Below are 23,324 nucleotides of genomic sequence, written 5' to 3' on the forward strand. Positions count from 1 at the left end.
TTCACACTTCAATGAACAATAGGGAATGTATGAGAACTATGTATGACACTGGAGATAAGCAGGGCGACTTGCACAAATCTGTGACAGCAGAAGTGAAATTATTCTGATTCTTCCCCGCACTGGCACACCTTGCTTTTGGTTGGTCAGTTGTCACTGAGCTGCCTTAGTGTACCTAGGTTCTCCAAATAGGATGCTCATGCATACATAAATGCCAAGTCCACAACTCATGATACATGAGCCAAAGAGAGAATAGTAATTCTAGGTTCATCTAAGGACTCTGGCCCTGTGATTCACAGTGCTACTTATATATATTCTGTTAAATGGTTTTCATTAACCTTCCATTTTACCCATGCATATAACTTTTTTTTATCTTAACTTTCTTGTACTTTTGGTAAGACCGAAATACCTGGACTCGTTTTTACACTGTCCTTTAGAAGAGTTGTATAGGTATTATTTCTTAACTGGTTATTATATTATGGAAAAAAACTGGTATAAGATTGCAGTATTTTATTTCAATAATCAAACAAAAATCAATTTAGCATTAAATATACATTCTTTAATATCAATTATAGGGAGCAAAATAATTTTTGATAGTTTTCTGATGCTTCATCTGCAGGTGGCGCTGTTATTCCCTTTATGTATCAGTTAATTTTGTTTGGCTAGGGCTTTGTTCATAATGAGAAATACTGTCTAAACTTATTCTGAGTGATATAGTCCTTTATCTGCTTATGTATAAGCCTACTTAGGCGAAAAGAGGTTGTATAATCTCTATAAACCATGTTCAAACAAAATGTGATGTTTTGATTTTTACATAGCAGAAATGTGATGTCTGTATGTTTTGTCACATAAATCAAATCTCATTTCATTTTCACATTTCCTTTCACACACATGATTTGTCAGATAACACTGACGAGTATAAGTGAACAGATTTTGCAATGCAACTGTCAGTGCATATTGGCTCTCCTGCATTCAGCACACACAGCAATAGCTTAAAAATGGATGCATTATATGTTGAAATGTATGATTTAACATGGTATTTCAGGGAAAACATCCTACCTGCATTCAAGTCATTGAAACCAATTCCAACCTGGCATTTTTATTCTATAAAAGAATTACGGCTGGCAGGAGTTCAGCTTTAAAGGACAATAATAAAGGTTTTGGTTAACAGTATTGTTAAAAAATAAACTTTATTGGTTTGTTTTTATCCATTTTTAATGCAAATATTGTTTTAAAAATATAATATATAATAACTAGGTTTTAGGAAATGCTTATCTGTTTGGCGACTCCATGCTGTGCACCATCATGGTAATAAACACTGTTTGTTCTGTCCAGCGATGTCAATTGCAGCAGCCAGGAGAACTGGGATACCAGCAGCCCCTGCTTCCCTGTTCTGAAAGACGCAACCAGTCTCCCCGAGGCTGAGCGGGGACTGCTATAGGTAAAGGCTGGGGTGTGAGATTGGGGCTGACCGGGGCCTTAAACTAGGTAATAGTATATCATAAATCACAAAGGATACCTAAAGCACTATGGGTTAACTAAAGAAAAAGCCTAGCATACAACTGTTTAGTGCTCCCTTTAATATTAACTGGTTCTAAACCCTCAAATAAGGGAGTTAGGCTATGTTTGTGCATCAGATGATTCTCGCCCGATATAAACGGTTGGGCTGGTCCCGAGTGAGAATCTGACATCTGTACAGGGGTTGCTCAGCATTGTTCATGGATCTGTCAGGATGGACCGATTAAGAACATCCGCTATACTTGTCAATAGAAAAGAGCACAGCGGGGTGCCGCTTGCTTGTTCTCCCTCCCCCCCTCTTCATAGAACAGAACAGTGTTCTATCTACAGCTCACAGTACGTTAGTGTTGTGGGAAGAATGCTTGTTATATTGTTGTCTTTGGGAAGGCTCCCACCCTTAGCCAAAAAGATAATTGGTCTTACTTAACCTGACATAAGAGGAATAAATTGCTCATTGCTCAAGGAACCACTAGCAACCTTTGGAGGAACCCTGATTTAAACAAAACGCTCTAGAGGAACCCTGGGGTTTCGTGGAAGATTGGATGAGAATAGCTGCTCTTATTCACATTGACCTCACCTAATACTGAACTCAAATTTTAGCAAATCATCTCTCGATTCATTATTACAACATGCTTATGTATGTATTCTCTTGATCTTATAAGGATACTTGGTGGTCAACATCCACTAAATAGATTTTGGTAGTCGAAGATCAATTTGTACTGTGCCAGGCTGTGTTGATTTTAGCTTTGTTTTTTTGTTTTTTGCCCTACAGACTGGTCCGCCCTGTCACTGACAGTAACTTTCATTTTATTGCCACATAAATTCGGTCTGATCTTTTTTTTATAGAAAATGTTTACAATCCTCCAATATTATTAGCATACATATACAAAACGATGATAATTCCTCCCTAATTTGGTTTGTTGGATCACCCAGGTTCTCCCATGATAATCTATCATCTCAAGTCTGGGAGAGCTTTAATAAATTAGGTCCTATATGTAACAATTTGTGTAATCGTTTCAATTGCAGTGTCAATAAAATAGAAAATGATGTGACAGTTCTACACCTATACACTTCATATATTTAGGTTATTAGCCTAATTTACATTTACAAGATTTCCTCTAGCTGGGTGAGTAAAACTCCAACCTTGATTGAATTTGTATTACAAGGTTGAGCCCATGTCATTATAGTTCTTCCTTTTCAAATCTGTATTTTATTGGAAGATGCTAATGAGATAGAAATGCTAATGAAATATGTTAATATTTGTTATGGTAATGTTGTCATTCATGTCAGTGATTTTTACAGTACATTAATAACACTGATGTTACTAAAATATCAGACTATAGAGAGCTAGGTATTAAGTAATAGCAGAGGTACAAAGCAAAAAGATATATGGTAAATGCATTTAATCACCAAATCTCAAACTAATCAGAGTCTTATATCCATTAGATAATAGTGAGAAATATGTTAAAGTGTAATACATCGTAGCTTACAAATCTTTAAATTTTAGTGTCATCATTCATTTTTCATGCTTTTTTTTTTTGTTCCTCTGATGATCCTTTCACTAACATTCTTAATGTCCTAGGGTGATAATGTTTCTTACATTGGGCATGATTTATTAAAGCTCTCCGAGGCTGAAGAGGATACACTTTCATCAGTGATCCAGGAAACCTGGAATGGATTTATGCATAGTCATTTGCTATTTGCAAGCAAATGTTTTGAATTCTGGACCAGACCCATTCCAGGTGTGTGGGGAACGCCCCCCTCCTCCCCATCCAGCCTCTGTCCAGTCAGGAGCAGTAACTGTGGTGCAGGGATGTGGTGGGCAGGCCGTGCCCCCTCTGCCCGATCAAGCCTCCATCCTGCACACGAGCGAGCAAAGAAGCCCCGTTCGTATCTTGGAGTCTGTATGTCAGATGTCCTTAACTCTCTTTCTCTCTCTGTCTCTCTTCTTGACATTATTAGTCATATATATATATATATATATTTATAAATAATAATGTCAAGAATATTGCTGAAAATCATTTTGACATATGTGGGAGGGACCTTAAAAAATAGTCTGCCCTGGGTGTCACGAACATGTCTAGGAAACCTTTGCATTGTATCTGATTTGCATTTACATTCATAAAATTTATGCAGCTGCTGAAGATTACACAACTAGTGCTTTGAAAATTTTCATTCTCTCCAAAAATATTACATCCTTTGACAACTGTTAAACAGTTATTTTCATATACACAATCCATTTATACTGAAATTGATTATATGTTCCTGGACCAGTACTATCTGAATAGGTCCTCTCAGTGTTCTAAGCTGATTTATCCAGACCTAGGTTGATGTTCAAAAAATCATTAGGTGCATGTTTTGATTACAGTGATAAAATAAATGATTCCCAATCTACTCCTGGGAGGCAGATGCAATTGTATAGTTAGAGAATTATTTCATAAGGATGCAGGCTACAGAAGATGTACCTGTCGAAAAGATAAATGGTAATTTTAAAACATATTAAAAACTTAGGTTTTTTAAAGTGTTTTGTAATTGTTTATTGGACTTTTGCACCTTGCAGGCTTTTAAAAGGTCATAGAAAACTCTGAGTCAAATTGCTAAAATATGTTAACGTGTAAAATGCTTCTTGCTTACCTAATTTGTTAGGTCACCCACCTGGAACCTGATCTGTATGCAGATAAGAAAATACAAAGGAAAGTGGGAAGAATATGCCTACATGTTTTTGTTTATCATTATTTATTTAGGAGAAAGAAAGGGAAATTACAAAAACAGTTTACAAAATATATATTATTGAGAGAAAACATTAATAATAATAAACCATCAGACACATTAGTTCAATACTGATAAACAGAACATACAATTGGGATGGATAACCACAATGATTATAACCTATATTGATTTCAGTACTTTTAAAGCCTGAATATGCAGTAGGCAATGATACATCCCAGCCGCTGGGTACGTTACCACACACAGAGTCTATGCCAATAGCCAGTAGGGTACCACCTTGGTGGGATAAGTTTGTTAGCAACATGTGCTCAGCAACAATGCTAAGGTAGGTTGTGGGACACCATGAAATTGCCACTAGCCTTAAATGTTCGTACGGTGGATGCTTTCATTTTGTTGACGCCAGATTTTTGAACCTACTATCTGAATGTTGAAGCAGAAATTGAGACAAGACAAAGTTTTCTTTTATTCTACTCCTGACCTATTTTGGTGAGATGATGAGAATTGTAGCCTCAAGTGCCTGTTCCTAGCGGACAGGTGTGGCACGCAGGGTGGTCTCCTGCTGCTGTAGCCCATCTGCTTTCAGGTTCAATTTGTTGTGCATTCAGAGATGCTGTTCTGTAATGAGTGGTTATTTGAGTTACTGTTGGCTTTTTTATTGGTTCAAACCAATCTGACCATTCTCCTCTGCCCTCTGGGGCATTTTTGCTTAAAGAACTGCCACTTACTGGATATTTTTGCACTTTTCAGACCATTTTCTGTAAACTTTAGAGATAGTTGTGCATATAAGTCCCAACGGATCAGCAGTTTCCTAAGTACTCAGACCAGCCCACCTGGCACCAACAATCATGCCTTATGTTTAAATCTAACTTAATCACACTTCTTTCCCATTTTGATGCTAAGTTTGAATGTCAGCATATTGTCTTCACGACATGACAATGACGACATACCTAAATAAAGTGAGTTAATTATGAACTTCATTTGGCAATTCAAGGTGAGTATATAAGTAACTTTGCTATTACATTGCATCAACACATAACTTGATAAAAGGGTGAGAAAATAAAATGGACTAGTGCCCCTTTAAGAATATTATGTAAAACAATCTGGACATTAGCCTTTTCACGATATGATTTTTAAATTGATTTGATAGTCTGACTGTATTAAAGCTGCTCATTAGGGAATTGCATATCATTTTAATGAAAGAAAAGGATTCACAACTGCTGGCCACGTTATCTCATTAATGGCTCAGTATGTTGGATTAGCACTTTAATACAGTTAAAGGATTACTGATGACAGCAACCACAGTCAGGATTATAGGAGTGAAAGCAGGAGATTAGGTCTGGGGAGTGGAAAGGAGGTTTTTTTTTTAAATTTTAATGAAAATACATGGTTTCTCATTACATCTATGTGTTGATGATAGACATTTTAATTAGATTAGTGTAGATATGGATTAAACATCAAACACCCAATGTAATCTTAGCAGGAAAGCATTTTACAAGTGTATTGTGATATGAAAGTAACAATATTTTGTTTTATCTCCGTGAAGGGCAAGACAATTATACATTTACTGTGAATGACTAATATGTAAGCAAATGTTAGATTTTATATTGTAACTTGAAATAATTGGATAAAATCAGTTTTGTTAAACAGGATTTAGGTAGACATTCCATAACTGAAAATAAATTAAATGGATAGATACATAAGCACAAATTGATATGACCAAGGTAGCTGTGTAGCTGCAATTTAAAGGTAAACAAGATCACAACAGGATCACAGCAAAAGTCACATTTCTTGCTAAAACAATCACTTCTTCAGGGACAATTGTGCCACAATATAACTACATGTCATTAATAGTGATCTGCAACACAGTGAAAAATTCCCATGTGAAAGAAAACCTGCTCCAAGGGGAAAATAAGTCTGCCATGGATTACCTCACTTTCTGAAACAAATGTTAGAGATCTGGTAGTCATCTAGATTTAAAAAAACTCAAAATATTCAGAGACATTGACCGGGAAAATCATACAGTTTGTCTTTTGCTCTGACTTTATGTGAATGAAGTTTGTCTAAAGTAAGTGCCTCTAGGTATTTAAGATAGTGAAAGTCAGGTAACTAGCATTTCCAGAAAGAAAACAGGCTTTCCAACTCCTTTCTCTCAGTACACAGCTTCTTTAAAATTACATTGTAAATACTTGATGCAAAATAATATCAAAATGTGTAAAACTATAAATATAATCACGCACAGAAAACTACAATTATATAAAGAAAAGCACAGTGCCTCCTGAGATACATATGTTTTGCTGCTCTGACATAGGATAGGGCATGCCCAGAAGGAGCCTATTGCTGCAATAGGAAAAAAGGTGCCAATCTCACACATGCCCAGTGCGATCAGAATTCTTTTTTTACCATTTACAGCAGGCTACGTCACCTGATCATGCCTGCATAGTGCACAATCAAGTGAAGTAGGCAGAAGAGGAAGGAGAAAGATGGCGACACCCAACACATTCTTCGTGATAGGATGAAGGCGGATTCCAGGATGGTGCGGGACCAACTTGAGGCTAAGTGTGGGGGATTGGGGGCTCTGCAGAAGTAAAGGAAAGGGGTGTTACACCTCACTGACACCTATTCATGGCACTTACCTTTCCCCCCTATCACTGCCCTGTCCCTTCCATTTCAATCCTCTACCAGTCACACCACCGTTCCCCAACTTTTTCACCTAACACTGGTTTGAGTGTGGAAATATTTAGATTTTTGAAAAGTTTTAATTAATAACAAAACCTACATGGATATACCCCTTACCTAACAGTTTAGATGATGCCTTTAAACAGGATCTGTTCTTCCTAGTAGTTAATGTTACCATGTAACCTAAACTTCACTTTTGTAGCCCAATTATTATAATGAAAAATGGAATGTCAATGTCAGCATTCACTGTGTAGAGAAAAGACACTGTGGGCAGCACGGTGGCTCAGAGGATAGCCTGGCATGAGGTGCATGCAGGTTCCCCCTGTGTCTGCGTGGGTTTTCGCTAGGTACTCTGGTTTCCTCCCCACATTCCAAAAACATGCAGTTAGGGTAATTGGCTTCATCCTAAAACTGACCTTAGACTATATTAAAGACATATGACTATGGTAGGGACATTAGATTGTGAGCTCCTTTGAGGGACAGTTATTGACATGACTATGGACTATGTACAGCACCTCTATTTAATGTACAGTGCTGCATAATATGTTGGCCCTATATAAATACTGTTTATTAATAAAAAAATGGATAGTCTTTTATTTTTTCCCTATTACAGTTTTTGTATTAGTCAAAGGTTCAGTGTATTGTAGGGAAACTGAGTTTGCATATGGTCACCCTAAAATAGAAGATTATTGATAGTTCATATTTGCAGCTACCTATTAACCCATGGTATACCCTAATCTGTGTAAAATCTAAATGACTTTTCACCAATAAATCTGGCATTGATAACTGTAAGTTTCTTGTACAATGAACTTTCATGAAGTTTTAAGTCCTGCTAGGGGCATCAAGAGTTTAGAGCATAAAGCACACTAAGAAATCAGTGCCCTGACACGACACAGAACTTCTATTTCTAAAAAAAAGTAAAACAGAGTCCTGACATCTGTTTCTTTTCTTACAATGTCAGATATTTTCCTGCTACTTTGCTGCATCCTTGTCTTCAGTTTACGATTCATCTGTCATAGTTGGGGAATATTTTCAGTTAAGTTCAATTACTGGTACAATGAACTGTACAAAATAAACTAAGACTAAACTAACTACCCTGTTTCCCCGATGATAAGACACTGTCTTATTTTTTTTGGAAGGCCAAAATATGCTCTAGGGCTTATTTTCAGGGGGATGCCTTATTTACCCATGAAGAAGACTACAGTACACAGTTATTGTTCATGTGCCATTCATGTCCACTTCTGATCAATCTGTGCCAATCATTGTCCCCTTCTGATTAATCTGATCCATTCATTGTCCCCTTCTACTGTAATCAATAATATACCGTACCATTAAATGTCCCATTGTAATTCATCATATACTGTACCATTTAATGTCCCATTCTAAAGCTTATATACAGTAAGTGGTATTGCTCACAGCAAAAGAAACCTGTCTGTGTCTCACTTTTGGATGTTCTGGCCGTGAACAAACTCCTACAGTCTCCGTTAGGGAGGGATGAGGGAAGCTGCCTGTGTTTGCTTGGGCGGAGTCACGTGCGCGCACTGCAGTCCTGTCACTTCCTCTTCATGACGAGGCGCGGCACGCAGCCATGGAGGCAGACGGAGGAACCACACGGAGTCACCCACCGTACCACCCGATTCGGGTAAGCGCAGGTATCGGTGGGTGGCTTATTTGCGGGGGGGGCCTTATTTTACATTTTTCTCTAAAAAGGGGGGGGCTGTCTTATTTGATGGCCCTGCCTTATCATCGGGGAAACATGGTAGCAATTGCATAGTATGGTTTTTAACATCAAGAACTGTGCTGTGATATTTCACAAGTAAAAGAAATAAACTGACATGAGTACAGTAAAGTACACAGTGCATAACAATCAAAAAGCTTTATGCTAATATTTTTCTAGAGTAAGAAATTAAAACAAAGCATTTATTTGTTTTGTCACATGCAGCAAATGTCTTCCAGTTTCTCCAGGTATTTTCATTATTATTATTAATAATAATAATAATAATAATAATAATAATAAACAGGATTTATAGAGCACCAACATATTACACAGCGCTGTACATTAAATATGACAGATAGATGCAGAAAGTGACATAGAAGGAGGAGAGAACCCTGCCCCAGAGAGCTTACAATCTAGGTATATAGGAAAATTGCCATACAATTGTATGCTTCATTTCTTCCAATCTTTTTTTTCCATGAAAACATATGTGTACTTTATAACAAAAAAACAAGGAAATCCAAAAGCCTTTATGTACAGTATATATTGTGTTTTTTTCTGTTTTTTTTTCCTACATTCTATTATCTTTACACCTTTTAGTTGAAATATAAAGTAGAACTAGTAAATGAAAAGAAACAAATGCTATATTAAATATTCAAAATCTCAGATGTTTAAGGTGTTTAAATATACTAACCAAGCTGGAAATACAAATGGATCTATTTGGATCTGGATTTACAGTTTATTCACATTTTACCTCCAACAACCTCCTCCAAGCTGGAAGTGCATTAATCCTGAACTGATATACACAGTATTTTAATATCTTGTAGAGGCTGGAGGCTACAGTATCACTTTGATTATGTTACTTTCTGATAACTTTATATTACATATAGACTGGAGGACAGCACCCCATAAAGTATTGCATGTGTTGGCAAAATGTAATTATTGGCTTCTCATAGAGGAGACGCAGAATGTTCTATATCTGTTTATAAATGTAGGTCAGTTGTACCAGTGCAATCTTACATTGCAGGTCAGTAAAATAGCCTTTGTATCAATGATTTGCAATAATAACCCATATTTCAATGACTGCACTAACAACCACACACATTGGTTTCAGTGTCTCCAATAATAACTCTCATGATTGGTATGAGTGGCCACAGTAATAACTGTCAATTTTGGTATCAGTGCTGGTATTAATAACCCACAGGACTGGTGTCAGAGCCTACAATAATAACCCCCTAGGACTGGCGTCAGAGCCCGAAATAATAACCCCCAGGATTGGTGTTCAGTGGTTTACTTTAGCTTAGCTCAACTGATGTACTTTTATTTATTTTCTGGTCAGGAGATCACGTCAGCCAACAGAGCTAATACAGCTAAGGCCTCTTCAGCCCTCTGGTTGGCCAATCCAAGTCTGGCTGCATTATTTATCGATATCTTGAAACAAAGAATTTGTCATGATTGTGAGTAAATGTGGCTTAGTAGTGGTGAACGGTGTGGAATTTGGATCGGAATTCAAGAGGTTCCTAAGTTGTCAATTCTTAGTGTTGTTGTTTAATCCAACTTACTGTTAGTGGATAGTAAACACATAGCAAGTGTATCTAATATACATCTCTGACCCCAATGTCAATTAGTCCTTATGTTGCATTGTTTAATTCTAAGTAGACATAACCTCTTATAGTTTGACTGCTGCACCCCTTGGATCATAAATCAACAATGAACTCTGATCCTTATGTGGGGCTTTTTTAATTTCTATGAATTTTGCATAAATTTGGATTTTGTTTGCAACCCATATCCCAACTGGATAGATTTCTCCTTACTTCCTGTTATCAAAAAATATTAATGGTAATCAAATTAACAATGCAAAATGAATGCTTTATTTTACAGTAGGTCAAAGTAAAGAATATTGAGATCTAGCTATTGCTGTTTTCACATCTAAAAATATTGAAATTATTATTTGTGTAGCAGATATGGATACATTCCCATTAGGTTAGTTCTACAATGTAGGGAACGCTTGGACAGAGTATATTGTGAGTTACAAAACTAATACTAATACAAAAAATACTATTTCTTAGTTCTATCCCAGGTCCTGTTCTAATTTTTTAATAACAAAACAATATGGGCAGGTTGCCAGGACTCCAATGTTAAAATTCAGCAAGTTTTTCTAAGTTGTTAGAAACCTACTGAGACCCATATAATGAGTCTTTGCTGTGATCCATTAGAAAGAATAACATTAAATTAACCCTTACTATTAGTTCTCTAACATATATGTTAAATGTTTTTATGTCTTACCTTTTGTTTAATAATTACACACAACAATTTATCATCATTGCCTGGGATTGACATCCACATATTGATTCACACTTAAAACTCTTACCGCGTTTCTAATTTGTATCAACTTTTTGTATCCAAAATTGTAATGCTGTGCCACTATTTTTGTTGTATTTAGTGGCTCTTAAGTGTTTAAGCTAATGAAAAAAAAAACAATGAAAAAGAAAGAGTGATAAGGAAAAAAAGACAACAAAAATGATTTATTGCAGTTCCATAAAAAATCTGAATATTCTGGCAATTCCAGCATTTACCAAGGTTTCAGCAATCTCATTTGCCCTTTAGCACAGATAAACCCTTTTGAGCCAAATTTGCTATGCCCCCCTGGGACTAACAGCAGTATTAACCTGACTGTGTCTTTAATACATTACATTTATTGTTTCATTGGGGATAGCAAAGTTTAGCCACACAACAAAAGCTTTGGTATGGTAAAATGTAAACCTAAATAAACTTTTTCTGTCTGCTTTTCATAAAATTGAATGCATTTTATATCTGTTATCTATATCTGTTCCATAAATGCAAGAGGATACCAATTGATCCTTCTTACCTAATAACATTCTGTGATCTCGGGCTATGCTTCATATATTTTTACCTTTTTCTTTTGTGGAATACATAACTCATTCCCTCTGTTATGGAGATTAGGAGACAAAGTTTTCTGTAGACCTATTTCTCTTCCTGTCTTTGGGTGACAGTGCTTTCACAGATACACTATAGAAAGTTAGTGTTGTAACCTTAGGACACCATGGCAAAGGATGTATTACTGGAAGGATCTCCTGGCTCCATATTATAATATCACTGAGATATAATGTATTAGGTTTAATCTTGGGTTTTAAATACAATTTTAATGCCAAATTTGATTTCCCTCTTAGTCTCAATGTGAGTATAATTTTGGAGGTCAGCATTTAGTGTTAGCATAACATTTTTCATACCCATGGCCTTATGAGCATGTATTTTTTACTGCATTCCTGAAAGATGCTTAGATATGCAAAGCACCTGTCAAATGGTTAGGGTATACTGTTTTGTCAAATCATCTTTCTAATAGTCAATAAAAAAACAAAAAAACATCAACTGTATAAAATACAATAACATGAATCATAGTCTATCATGGCTGTGGTTAAGGACCCGGTGTTCTCCATACACATAGGAATGTTCCTTGCCCCTTTAATAGTTTAACAAAGTTATCTTTTTCTGGACACGCAGGAGGTCAGCCTTACATATAATTGTTAACAATACTAATTGGTAACAAAGCAGGTGAAAAAGCCATTCATCAGGGAATCTGATATGAAAGGCCTACCCATGCAGTGAGTGTGTGTAGGGAAGGGGGTCATGAAGGAACAGTATTTAGATAAGTGTTCTACTTTTTGCCTGAAAATGGTAAACCTCTCTGGGCCTTATGTATTGACGTGTTATTACTTAGAACTGGGGTATTTCTCCCTGTGGGAAAGAGTGAGTAAAGAAAGAGGTCAGTAATTGCAGTAGTCATATTTCTTTTGTGACAGGTTTACTTTAAACATAATCTCACACTGTCATCTAAAAATATTATTTATCTATACAACGTAGGGGGGAACTGTTACAGCTGATTTGTTAGATTTATTCTTCAATGTTTGTGTTGTTCTCTTCTGATTATTATGTTGTAGATACATTATAACTGAGATGAGCAGGTGCAAGTTTTTGTGTGCTGGAAACAGAGGATCATCAATCTACTTTTATCTCTAAATATAACAAAGCTTTTGGAAGTTACAGGCTGAGCTAGCAGTATATTCATGTTGAGTGAAGTAAAGAGGGTGATAAGTTACTTACTGCAAGCTTTTTTCTAAATGGCTCTGTACAACAGAGAAAGTTAGAGATTTTAGGTGAAAACACCACCACTGGGAAAACAATACATCACTGTGACAGTAAACATTCGTCATGTTATAGTGTACACTTTACAGTGACCACATTCAGAACCTGGGGGTATATACTGTACATATACAACACATTTTTCATTGCTTTTTGTCTAAGTTACTTAACCGCTAAAGTTAATTTACTTTTTTTAATTATAAAATCTATTACTCCTTGCCGGAATGGGTGATTTTGATTACGAATGAAAAGGTTATATGGCAGGCGCTTTACCAATTCATTTTTTTTAAGCATGTGGGATAGTTTTATCATTTAAACTGCAGTGTATATTTGATTTGATAAATGTGGGTTATGATTGTCTGAAACATCAATTACATTTGTTATTTCACTGCCAAGTCTTGTAGGTTTTCAGCTGTGTGCCATTGTCACCCTGCACATTAGGTGTGACCTCTTTGGCCTATACTGAGCCTAAGGAAGTAGGAAGGGTGGATGCAGAATGGATGGAACCAGGCTGCAACAGAGCATCCAAGGATTTGTAGCATCTGGAACACTGAATAAACATACAATCTGCCCTGACATACAAACAAATCAAAGTATCACTCTAATGCAGTGTTTCTCAACCAGAGGTTCCATGGAACTTTAGGGTTCCTCCACAGATTGCCACGGGGCCTTTGAACAATAAGCAGTTTGTGACTCTCAGGTCAGTTTGAGTGACACCTATATATTTTTAGCTATCTGTAGGGTGGCATTCTTTCCAAAGGCCAGCAATGTAAGAGGGATTCTTCCTACTGACCACCACACTAATACACTAAATAATATAGGTATACATAATTGTATTAATTATAGAAGGGGTTTCCTGGAGACCTGAAAGTTATTTCAAGGGTTCCCCCATGTTAAAAAGGTCAAGAAATCCTGATCTAATGTATTGCAAAAAGATACTGGACTTCTTGATGGTTGATGTGCATGTGATGCATGTTTGAAGTGCACAATAAAATGCAATAAAAATGGGAATTTTATTAGTGCTTAGTACTAGAATTGTACAATTCACTGCCAGAAAGGACAGTTAATGTTTCGCAGTCTGTTTGTGAAAAAGGAAACAACTGTTTGGTTGTCCTGATTCTTCCATACATTGCTCTTAATACTAGCAGAACCATAACTTTGAATCCAATACTGGGCTACTGTTAACACTTATACAACATAGGGAGTATAGGTCTGCAGTTTTGCTGGTTTTACTCACAGACTGATACTTTGACATGTGTCAACGTGTAGAAAACTAACAGGCACTATTATATTATCCTGGGTCCATATCCCTTTGTTCTGCACCAGAAATCTCCCAAATTGTGTTCTCTCTTTCAGTGGCTGGTCACACAGAATATGACTTATATATCTTTGCAACAAGCAATGTTCAGGAACCATCTACATTTTAACCATACCTGGGAGGGAGCACCAAAGGCAGCTGACAATAAACTTTAAACATTAAAATAAATTCATGTTAAATGCACATGACATAGGTACCTAGGTTTCAAGTTTCTTGAGTGCCTAACTAAATAAAGTGTTTTGTCCCGTATACACATTAAAATAACACTGACATCATATAGCTTATGATAAGCAAATTCAAGCACTACATTATTTGTCACTAGGAATATGTTAGAACATGCAATTGAATCTTTGAAGAAAAACTCTCTATGTGAAATTGATGGAAGAAATTGACTTTCTGAAGGAAGCAATTAAATTGACCTTGTAGTAGAATCTTGTATGCAGCCTGACTTTGACTTTTAAACAGAGCTGATTGATAAGTAACATACAGAAATTGTGGTTAGTAATAACGGCAAACAAGGCTTACATGTATGATACACAGTAATTTGAAAAAGTAAAAGAATATTTCAGCAATTAGAGGAAAAAAATCAAGCAATGAGAAGATGTGCATTGTGTCCCTTTTTTTGTTGTACAAAACTAATAAGCTCATGTGAAGAGGAGTTGTAATTTTATTAAGAGGCCATTCATCTGTTGTACAGCACATCCCAGTATTAGTAGAAAACATTGAACATAGAGGATTCAATAAATGAGAACTGTGTGGAGCGCAGACATCATAATAAACAAATACAAAGAGAAAAGCTCAGGAGGGACAATGCAGCTCTCCTGGGCTTGATTCATGCCAACTTTCTATGGCTTTTCAGTTCCTTAGTTTTGTGTGTCAAGAGTAGAGTTCACAATCGGGTAATGTGTATAAGAAGAAGCTCTGTGTGGATAGCACAAGTCTGCAAGTCTCTTTTCATTTACAAAGAAAGATATATGGTCTGAATCCTGACCTTTGTGATCCTTATTCCCAGCAGTACCTTCCTTCCCACATCCTACAAATATATTTAATTAGTCTAGATAGGGCTGCAGTGCATGTCTACAATAACATGTCTGCAGTGCCATCAAGAATCGGAGTATTCAGGGGTCTTTAGTAACAGAGGTTTATAAAAATACAACTACCTTATAGGCTGTTTTAATGTTAGACACCTAATGACCAGCATTAACTGTATCCTTCATTTTCTTTCCATAATATTGAATTTTCGTCTATAGACTGCTCAAAGCCAATTAACAAGGTAATGACATGGCCAAGGTGGAGCTTTGGGTTTAGGGGTGTATTTCTCCTTCTTCTACTGTTTGGTTTAGTTTAAAAGACAAATGTCAAAAATATAATATTTAGTTTTTGCTATTTGCAATGTGTTTAGTTCTTCAAAGATTATCTCCATGTCATTAGTTATTTAACGGGTACATATTCTGTAATACACCCGCAAAAATGACACCCGTCTGCAACAACAAGCAACTATGGTCAAGAAAGTACATTAGGATAATAACAGGTTGTTCTTACAACTCCATACAAGTGGGATAGCAGCTTAACAACCATGCAAACATTATTTATTATTAAATGTGCAAATGTATCAGCATTGTGTTCAAGAGTTGTGAATAATAATATTGTAATTAATTTTGTTATGTGCAAAATTTTATTTTCTGATATACAAGTTGTCTTTCACACAACAAATGTAGGACTCCAAGAACATTAAAATCCAAGATATTAGTTTAAGAATATTCATTCAGAATATAAAGTAGCCCCAGAACACACCATGCTAAGAAAAAATAATCTAGGAATATTTGCTCAGAAGAGAAGTTCCTTGTCCTATTTGGACAAAAATACTCCTGAAACTAACAAGCAAATGTTTGCTAAATTACACAGGGCAAATGTACATGCAATTTTACTGGACTAATAGCTATGCATTTTTTTTATAAATTTACCCATTGCAGCTGCTTATTAATATGATTTATACAATGGTCCACAATGAACAAAATCCCCAAGGAATATTAATCAGACTGGAGAGCAATGGGACATATTTAGGTGACAGGGAAGGCAACCACAGCTGCACGTAAAAAGAGACGGTCCACTATAAATAGTAAAGTCATTACAAATCTATTAACCTATATATAGTGCCAACATTTACAGCTGAAATCCAAGGTAAAATGGTAATGTTAGTAAAACAATGGTAAAATGAAGCAAAAAATATAGGAAGTTCTCACCCCACATCCCTGGTTCCCTTTTGGTTAGCATTTTTATAAGAAGGCTACTAACCTGCAGTTGATTGAGAGAATTGATGTCTACTAGAAGAGAAACATCCTATTACCGGTATGTAAAAATACAATAATTGTCAAATAAAGGGTGAGCGTCAACCTTGTTTTGTTTGCTTCAAAACTGCCTAAAACCCCATGCAAATTTGTGAGGATGCAAAAATCGTATTTTACAGGTCAAATACGCCAACAATAAATAGGGAATAATCTCAAAAACCCCTTTTTGGACCTATCTTTAAAGCACTCTGGATGTAATCATTAAGGCTTACCAACATGGGCCCCTAAACTCCTGTGGTACTACTCCTACAACCTGGTGATAAGGTTTAACCTTATCTGCATACTGTCATGGTAATGATACTCTCATACTCTCATGGCAGACAAAAGCAAATAGATGTTTTCATGTCAGGGAATTTGCTGGGCAACAGTAAGCCTTTCTTTACCAACAATAGTATAATAAAAAAAAACTACAAGGCAACAAAAGATTAAAGGTAAAATATGGTGCTACGGTTATGTACATACATCAGAGGGTTCTCGCCTGATAAGGACAGGTGTGCTCATCTCGAGTGAGGATATGGCATGTTTACAGCAGATGCCCGATGTCCTTCATGGATCGATCAGGACAGATTCATAAACAACTGATGGGGAATGGACGTTAAGTCAGGAGAAGAGAGCACAGTGGGGTGCTGTTTTCACGTTCCCTCTCCCATCTCTATAAAACAGAACTACTGCTGAGTACTGGTGCTTATTTATTCATCTATCACTCTTTGCACATGTGTAAGCAGACTGAGCATTTGAGCAGCTTTTTTCTGAAATGATACCTTTTTTTTTCAAACTGAGATCATCATGTGGGCATCTTCTTTGGATCTGTTGACACATGTGTACAATGAATGAGCTCAATACCATGCTAGAACCTTTTGAGCATCTGTGTGATGGATTAGGATTTTTAACTATCATATCTGGGCTTCTAAAATTAAAATTAAATTTTAAATCAATAATAAGTAAAAATGTTACTTCACAAACTGCTGCGTTGCTGTAGAAAAGAATGTACCAAACCACTTGTGATTAATAAAGATGTTGCTGCATTAAAATTAGTTGGGAAATTCTTCCATTCTTCATCTATACAATATTTCAATAACAAAACATTTGCAACAAATTGTGAATCTTAAATGACCCTTTAAGTGGATGCGATGTGCAATTTCTACAGCAATCATTTCTAATTTTCAGGGTTATAATGTTTGTTTTACCATAATGCGTATGTATTCAGAAAGAAGTAAGTCAGCCATTTTTCTTAATATTTATTTATGGCTAAAGCTGTTTTTATTGCATGTTCTAAATTTTCCCCTCGGTTTAGCATATAATCAGTCAAACTCAGATCAAGCTTATACATTTGGAATCCTAATGTATTGAGGGGAAACATACAAGAAAAATTACATTATAAAAGTAACAATTTCAGAGTACTTATTGATATGCCAGCTCAGCCCCACCCTTCTATTCCTGGGCTCAACAACTTTTATTAAGTATAAATAGTATCTGTCTCCCAGTCCTGTCTCATTATACACACATAGATAACAGATTGCACTTTGAACTGCAGCTTCTCGGTCTGATTGTACTCAATATGGTAATTTTTATCAAGCACTATGAAAGCTGAAGATGCTCATAATTGACATTTTGGGCTGCATTTGCAATGGAAATAAAATAAAAATGGAATTCTCTGTTATCAAAGTGACTGTAGAATCAAATTCTTAATTCTAGTAGCATAAAAAATACCAATATATATGTACCTATTGGAGTAATCAAAGTTGTCCTATTGATTATCAACTAATATAAGATGGTGATATTTTCTTTGAATCCTAACATTTTTAAAATGAAAATGTTTGTGGGCTTTTAGGAACACATTGGAGTTGATTTACTAAGAAATATATGTTGTTGATATTCAAAGTCAATTATTACCTTTGAGGGATATATACTCTTAGTTTAAATAACTGTATGTCTCAATCAAACTTCCATGGAAGTTGTTAGGGGTTCCTTTAGCAATGAGCAGTTACCACTAACACAATTATGTTTTGGATATCTGTAAGGGTTGCAGTCATCCCACTGGCCAGCAATGTAAGAGGCACTCTTCTCAATGATTGTCACCCTGATGTAATGTGAGCTGTGGATATTGTAATTATGGTCAAGGGTTTCCTCATAAAAAAAGTTGAGAAAGGCGAGCTTATAGCTTTACTAACTTTAGCTATACAAATGTGTGCAAGCAAAAGCAGTTTTTTTTGCTCATTCACCAATCTGAATGAAAATTCCCATGATGGGGGTGATATCCCTTGGTGATAGTTCACTTCGCTAAGAACAACCTAAACTCCTTTAGTAAATCAAACCCTTTGCTTTCCCTAGCCAAAGATGCATGCAGCTAAAAATGTAATGCTAAAAATCTAAGCAGCCCAGTCAGTCAGAAAAGGTGAAATACTAGTGTTGGTGCTCCAATTCGGGTTGTCCTTATATTTGACCCGAATATGGCTGTTTGAATTCAGATAGACCCCACCTCGACTTTGCAAATTCATGTGTAAAAAATGTGTTAAAACAAGGAGGCTTTAATGGTAAAGTACTTTAATGAATGTGTGTGATTTGTGTAACTAACTTTCATTCTTTTACAGGTTATGCCACACTGACAGGATTGGAATCCTTGGGAAACCTCGTGTCGGATTCCCAGCCGTGGGAATCCTCCTGTCAGTGTGGGATTCTCGGGCACTAGAGGTTAAGTGGGGACAAGTCTCCCCATTCATCACGTCTAGTGCTCTGTGATTGGCTGAGGAAAGGTAAACCCTGATGACAGCTCAAGCGTCATCAGGATTTTCCTTTCCCCAGCCAATCACAGAGCACTAGAGCCTCTAGAGCCCGGGGATGCAATTGCCAAAATGTGCAAGATTTCTCTTACCTAAAATAAAACACTAACAGCAGGGAGAAACATTTATGACATCAAAAATGTCTGCTACCAAAGTGCCTCATGCTCTCCAAAATTTGACTGTGTGACACTGTGATTTGTTAAACACCTGGTGGGTCAGAATTTCTTGGATCTTAGTACCCTTGCTCTTGGAGGTACTTCGTCCAAGTTTAGGGAATACTTTTGCTAAATAAAACAGCATAAAAGTAGCTCAATGGTGTAATGCGCCTGGGCACACAAACCACGACCAACTCCAGATACCCTTAAATCAGGCTTTATTCAAAATCATACAGCACAGCAAGGGTTAAGTCCAATAAAGCGAAGTACAGGAGGATAAGGCAAATGCAGGTCAAGAACAATCCTATGTCAGGGCAGGCAGCAAGCAGAATGGTCAGTAACAATCCGAGGTCAGCGCTGGCAGAGTTCAAGCAAGGTGAGTTTCAGACCAGGTCACTAAGGTAATGCCAAACAGATAAACTTTAAACCACATAAAGACACACCCAAGCACACTGTGTTAACAGAGGCTATATCGGGCAATGGTGTAAAGGACAGGCGGCTCTCCTTAAATGGCCAGGATGACCAATGACCTTGCGCCACCTGGCACCATCTGATAGGAGACTGGGTAAATCCCCTGCGGCTGATTGGCCGCAGGGAATTCAAACTAACTATGTCCCGCCCCGGGGCGAGGCAGCCGAGTGCCACGCCCTCGGGGGGTACAAGAGGGACGCATAGTAACACGCGCACCTCTTCCCACAGCACCCCTGGGACGTGCACTACTTTGCACTTGCAAAGGAGTGCTGACAGCAGGAATATCCTTAACCACATCTAAAGGGATGCAATGGCTGCTGCCTGGCTGAACAGTAGTTTGGCCAGGGCGGATCCCTCCGCCTGCAGAGACAGACAAGTCTGTCTGCTACAGCGGCGTCTTCCTCTGTGGCTGGGAACCCCAGGGACACCGCGGGCTCGCAGGACGGGTAATTTCCTTACAAATGGTACCTAAAGAAGAGCACCTACAAAGCTACCCCATGGCAATAGTTAACATAAAACAGGAAGTATCATTTCTGCCAGGATCCCCAACCTTTACACAGATTTAGGCAAAAAAATAGTATTTTGCTATTAAAATGATATAAAGTGAGACATAATGGCAAACATAATAAAGAATACATTTTGGGTTTACTCTTAAAATTGTGTTGATATAACACTTTACTGTTTTATGACATAGGTATATCATAAAGGCAAAACTGAGTATGTATTTATTTGTTTAAAAATAAAATGGATTGTCTGGCATACCATTCTACACAATTTTAGAGTAATGGCAATATATATTCACCCAATTTTCGCTCATAAAGAGGTGCACAGCTTAATAAAGCAAAGAAACACTGGGCTAGATCATCTTGAAAGCCATTCATTTTTCTGAGTTTGTTGTCAAGAATATAAACCTAATGATCCCGAATCACCTGTTTGAATTACAAGAAAGAAGTAGCTAAAACAGCTAATAGCCCAATTGTAAGTGAAACAGTCTGTAAAAATCTGTTTTCCATTAAGCAGAAATTACATTTAAATACATTAAAGCAACAGCAGCAATCAGCTATTCATACGATATCTGAATATATGCTTTGTGCCTCTCATTTACTATCTGTGCTAGAAATGCAATGTGTATGCCACAATATCATTGTACAAATGTAATATCAAGCAACACGGGAAGAAATAACTATCGACTTTGAAATCATTGCTTCCATTAGATGGGAACGCTTTCAATAGGTATTGTGTAAAAGGACTGTACACAGCCAGACTATTTTCTGTACAAATACATTTTTCTGAAGGTTGGCTAAAAAAAAAAAAAAAAGTATAATGATAGTGTAAGGATTAGTATTCTTTGTGTCTTAGTGGTGACATTTTCCTTTTGTTTATCAATGAGCCAGAGCACTGTGGGTATCCATGTGTATAGAATGTGCCTGAAGTAGATGGCAGGGACTGGCACAGCAGTCATTCTAATTTCTCTGTGGGAACATTTAGAGAAACATACAGCTGTTTGCTAACTTTGCAAAATCAGGCTCTGTTTTCCAGTGTGAGACAATTATATTCCAATCCAAAAAACAGTTTTATATGTCTACAGTTTGCAACAAAATGTGTTTCTTACTGGTAGTTAAAAATTCCAATATGGTCATAATGAACTCTGTGTGCAAATGATCTCATTAGGGGCATATTCATTTGAATAATCTTGTTAGGGCATCCTTAATATGGAGATTGTGTAATTATATTGTTGTTTAAATTAAACCAGGAGATACTATAGTGACTTGGGGGAAATGTTACTTTAGTTAAAATCACACCAGGTGTATTTTATAACTATGTTCACAAACGTGGAGTGAAAGAAAAAAAGATCAAATACAATGCACAGTCCCCAGAAAGACATTACCAGCCCATATGTTAATGTGGACCTAATGACTGATACATACTAAAAAGCAAAACATTTTTAAGGTGGATATTAAAAAAAAATGGGGTATATGGTATTATATCATATAATAATATTGGTGATCACATGATATAAATCAGATGAATGAGGATTTTGTAGATTTTTTGTTATAATAGCCATAAATAAAAGAAACTAAGTAAAAAAAGAACTTTGCTTCTTTCACGGTTTACCCACCAGGAGTGGGGAAAATACCTAGTACTTTTGAATATCAAGGAGAATTTTACCTCTCATGTGATGATAATGATGCTTACTGAATGGTTCAGGAACTTCCATATGGAGACATGAAAGAAAGTTTTCTTTGTCATGGAGGCTGTATAGAGCAATTGGGGGACAATGAAAAGGTATGCCCCAGAGGAATGCATTAAAGTGAAATTGAAAAGGCAAAGCTCTGGTATAGTATATACAGTATATAAGTTATCAAACTCAAAAACAGATATTTCCAGTTTCTGTTTTATATGCACGACCAATATTGTACAAATGTTGTACAAACCTTAAAAACAGGAAATAAGTCATGGTTACAATGTGTTCATGTATATTATATACAGTCTACCATAAACTGAACCAAGCGTGTTCCTTACCTCTAAATAAAGAAGATAATAAATACAAAATCATATGAATATGACCATTAGAATGTCTACAATTTACATGTGAAGCCCTAAACCTCCAAATACCTGGCCACAAATTTGCTGTTCCATATAGCAAAGTAATGGATGAATGTAGGATCTCTTGTAACCATGGTAGGAAATAACATCTCCATTTGCGTATAATAGCCATGCAGGGAAATATATCTGCAGATCTCTTCCCCACCTGTGTTCTTTAAAAGCCCATTCATTTTCAGGGATCCTCTTGAGGCAGGTAGATGCATGGAAAAAAAAAACACTCTTTGTGAAAACTCTACTCTGTGTGCTTTGTGCAACGTATTTATCATTTCAAGATAATTGGCTCATATGTTGTTGACGTTTTGCAATATTTTGGAAATTGACCTATAAGTCTAAAGAGAGAAATAAAATATGATTTAAATGTATCTATTTTTAACTCTCTTTGAAAATGATTTTGTTGAATGTGATGCAATCAACAATTTTTTCAACTATCTAAGCAATATTAGGGACCTATTTCAAAAGTAATCCTTTGAGAGAAAGAGAATAATTAACATTCCATTTATTCTGTTTACATATTGATTTCTTGTATGGTTAGTAAACCAGAAAAATAACCTAATAGAATTTGATTATAGGAAAAGGACATGACCCTAATATAAAATTCAAAAATCTGTCTATAGCTGATTGTTTGAATATTGGATGATAGAAAGATGTAGACTGTAGGAAGCAGAGAGTTAACAATATGGACTCTGAAATATGTGGTCTGCAGGGTGGTATTGAACAGGAACATCTCTATGTGAACATTTGGAGACAATTGACCTTACAGAAGCAGCTTTTGCAGATTCATAGTTTCTCATGTGAACTTGTCACCATTAACATTTTATAATGTAGTAGTATATCATAAACTACCTATATCAC

Source organism: Pyxicephalus adspersus, chromosome 2 (genome assembly GCF_032062135.1).
Source record: "Pyxicephalus adspersus chromosome 2, UCB_Pads_2.0, whole genome shotgun sequence".
NCBI classification, from domain to species: Eukaryota; Metazoa; Chordata; class Amphibia; order Anura; family Pyxicephalidae; genus Pyxicephalus; species Pyxicephalus adspersus.